Below are 4364 nucleotides of genomic sequence, written 5' to 3' on the forward strand. Positions count from 1 at the left end.
CTAGAGCCATTATGCTAAATGTGTTGAGTAACAAACATCGCTGGTGTGTGCCACAGTTGGTTTGTTAGTAAACTATGAAGCACTCAGTCAGAACAAGGCATGTTAGCATGCATGTGACACCAATGGAGGGGAATGGCTGTGTCCTGCATTTGTTTGTTTGTTGGTAATCGGCTGGTATGTGGGAGGAGACTGATTTGCTTTAACACAGCATAGTTTTCCCCAACCTTTATTGCGCCAACACACATAAGACTAATGAATTATACATTACAAAAAATTTACAGCACACCACCAATCAAATGTCACAAAAGTCTGAATTAATATTCTTAAACAATTATGATCATACTCAGTTTACTCACAAATATCAAATGGACTTAGTTTCATAAGAACACAAAACTAGACTCACAGGAAGCCAACATTATTCTTTTGTATGAATAGCAATAAATGGATCTATACCGGTTGGTCAATTGTACCTTCTGGCATCAAGTGGAAGATCATTTAATTGTTCTGCCTGTCACTAAATGTCAGCAGCATAGATAGATTAAAAAAAGATAAATTATATGTGCTAAATAAATAATTTGAAAAAATATAATTTCCCACTGCACAAATGGTGATCTCTCATGGCACACAAATGTGCAGAGGTACAGTGGAGGTTTACTGTTTGAATGACTATTGAGGATTATGAGATGAGGCGAATGAAATTATTTATATTTATTGGAAAGAAAGAAAACCTAGATCTGGGGGTTTACTGTGATATTTCATTTCAGTTTTCATTTCAAGCTTTACTTATTCGGGGGGTTGATAACAGGTTATCTTTTCCAAAGACTCCCTGATAACAAACACATAAATTAAACAATTAAACATATACGGTAAAGTCTAGGTGAAAACACAAACAATTAATTACAATTCAAAAGGTACATGGACATTCAGAATGTATGGATTTGACTTGTATGATAAAATACTTGAAATGATTAAAAGGTATCAAGGCATCCACTTGGAGCTGTGACAAAAGATAATTTCATTTGAATGGTACAAAATACTCTAAAACATGTTTCCAATCTGAGTACTTACAGTTGGAATATTGACAGCTGTAATAATAAGTATGTGTAACATAACTAAGCAAAGCTAAAAACACATTTGTTAAATTAGTAGTTAGATTATTGAGGAAAGGGTTACAACAGAATACATTAGACAGTTTCTCTTCTCAGTGACAAGAGGGTACAGCTGCCATTCTGGTACCCGTCCGTCCACAGTTAAAAATGTAATGGCAGTGTGATAGACAACATTTCAAAAATTTTATTTTTTAAAATTAATTTTCTAATAAGTCACACCGGTTTGGCAACACCCGCTAAAGTCAAAAACAAAAAACAAAACGGTCACCTTTTTATTGAATTAATCCTGTCATATCTTTCAAGTGTTATATGAAATCCATACACAGTAAAAAAAGCTTCAAACTTTAAGGAAAAGATTGAAAAAGGGCAAATGTACCGCTTGCTAGAAAGTGATCACATTTTTTCAATGAGTGGGATGTGTTTTGGTCTATCTAATGCTGTAAGATGAACAGTGTTAGGCACATAAACGACAAATGAAAGCCCACATTAGCTCACTCTCCTCACATGTTAAACAAAACATGTAGGGAATAGGGAACTGCACTGAAATGTAAAGATTTTGGGTTCAGTATTCTGCACCACCATTTCTCATACAATTATCTATTCAGCTCATGATCATCGGGCTATTTTGCTAAGGGTTCATCTCAGTTCCCAGGCCAGCCACATTTTGTTTAAGTGTAGCCCATAGTTCTACTAAAGAAGCTGTGCGAGCCAACAAGGGCCTGTGAACATCCCAAGTGGACGGGACCCTTCTAAGGGAAACATGGGAATATGTTGAGCCATTATACAACGTCAGTAAATGGATGCAGGAAAAACAGAAATTCTTTGAAAGATGCTGTCTGTCAGAAAATTGTAACACAGAATCAGCGCTGCATTACTATTATGATGTTATGTTAATGATATGTATTTACTTTTATGGTTTGTGTACTAATAAACCAATACATGTGCATCACGTTTAATAGCACTATGAAACTACTACACAACCCCGGCTCGAGATTTGGAATCTAGGTTCTAGCCTTCTTGTGTGAGTTTGATTCTTACACTGCACCTAAGTGGGTTTTCTCTTTATACTCTTGTTTCTTCCCACAGTCCAAAAACTGAGAGCTTCCCATTTTGCTTCCGGTTTAAGAGCACTTTGACCCAACTGACTGAAGTGACCAAAAGAAAGCGAAGACTCTTTTCTTTCACCAAAGAAAATGTTTTTAGCTTTTTCTGTCCTTTAGTAATCTGCAGAAGAACGTGGTTTCTGATGGAAAAAAAAGAGGAAACAAGCTTTTTGTGACACCAAAAATTATAAAACAGCAAAAAAAGGACGAAAAGATAGGAGTGAGTTTTTCAGTGACCTGTGCATTAGGGACGTATTCGGAAATAATCTCAGAGTATGCACTGGTTCATCACTGCGACCATTTGTAAACTTAGAATGTTTCTCAAATTTGTCGTTCGACTATTCCGAGCGCACGAAAAACAGCATTAGGCATTAGGCGGTCCAACTGGGGGCACTGTGTGACAGCGCTCGCTGCATTCAGAAATTACCGGGAGCGGAGCGCACTCTACCTCTTCAAACACAAACACTCTCAGAGTAGTGCACAAGCGTCGGAGTGAAAAAAGACCTACATTTTCGCCCAAAAAATTCCCAGTCTTGCAGAGAGGTTAAGAAGAAGGGGGAGGTTCAAAAAATGAGCCCAATCCAACTCCTGAAGGAGCATCAGCCACAGCTCGTAAGTGCGGAGGCTTCAAATAGCGTGCAATAATAGAGGTGGGGATTCCGTGTAACCGACGGTCCGTCTACCTGCCTGTGACGGATTCCCATTCTGCTGACGTTAGACGATAGACGGAAAATGAATTTAAAAAAGACAGACTAAGCATAGACGGAAGTGGATTTTCATCCATCTATGTAATCATAACTAACCTACTCATGTCCGAAAAGACCACACAGTCCATTATTGACGGATGCCCATTTTACTGAAGAGAGATGGAAACGCGACCTGTATATGTACAGCAATGCACCATAGAGACAATCATTAGTTCCTTAGGCTGACTAAGAACTGCAAGAAGTAATAAGGTGCTTTGTATTAAAAAACAGTTTTATACAGAAGTTCTTGTGAGTTAAATTTTACATTTCTATTTTTATTTTGGGAAAGAGTGGGGTGAGGAGGTTGTGAAATGGTATTTTGTTGAATATAGGAAAATAAAAACTACTTAAACCATGGTCCAATTTAAATTATTTAAGTATTAAACTTGAAAGTTAATTCCAAATTGTAAATATTTACAAACGGTTCTAAAAGAGTAAATGAAAATGTGCTTTTAAAGATTAAATACAACTGAACTGTACTTTCCAAACATAATCAATTGCATTAAAAGCAAAAAGTTGAAGTTACAGGTTAAGACCTTTTGAAATAAGACACTGTAATTTCAGTGATTGTGATATATTATTAGGTGTCTGTTGAGCCACCAGCCATCAATCATCCATTACCTTATTCTGTTCAAGGTTACCAGTGGAGATTGTCTCAGCGGTGCAATGCGGGGTGCAAAATGGACTGCCCACCAATCAATCGCAGGGTACAAACAGACAAAAAAAAATTCCAGTCACATTCCCACCGATGGACAGTTGAGAGTCATGCATGTTTTGGGGATTTGGAAGAAGCTGGACCAGTTGGACAAAACCAACAGAGAGAACATGCAAACTCAACAAAGAAAGGACACAGCCGTATCCTTTTGAATGGAAATCAGATGTGCTAATCACAGGCACCACCTTGCTGGCTAGTGTGGTGCAAAATGGTAAGCTTTTTATACATTGAAGGATGGGTGTTTGTCCTTTATGGAATATGCAGGTACAATGACGTGAAAGAGTAAACGACGCATTCTGCCTGAGGTTTACAATTTGAACACACCCTTTAAATCACCAAGCAGCTCCTGAGATAGAATGGAAATGTGCTTTTATTGCCTCCTTTTTGCAATACGCAAACTGAATAATGGAAGCGGGTCAGGTTGGAAGTAATTGATTTAATTTGAGCACAGAGGAGTGAAATGATATGTGAATAATATGCTCCGTTTATGGTTGTGGAAATGGTGTTGCTCTGACCTGGATTCATTTGCTTCATAACACAGACGGTGTGCTTCACAAAGCAGGCAGAAGTTGTTATTTTTCCCCAATTCATACCATCCATGTAATTCATTCTTTTCATGAAGTATGAATACAGTAATGTATGGCATTTTACAGTGAGGCAAAAAAAATCACACTGACCAGAATCCCCCTAC

Source organism: Filicampus tigris, chromosome 4 (assembly GCF_054856515.1).
Source record: "Filicampus tigris isolate MCC_2025a chromosome 4, RoL_Ftig_1.0, whole genome shotgun sequence".
Taxonomy (NCBI): domain Eukaryota; kingdom Metazoa; phylum Chordata; class Actinopteri; order Syngnathiformes; family Syngnathidae; genus Filicampus; species Filicampus tigris.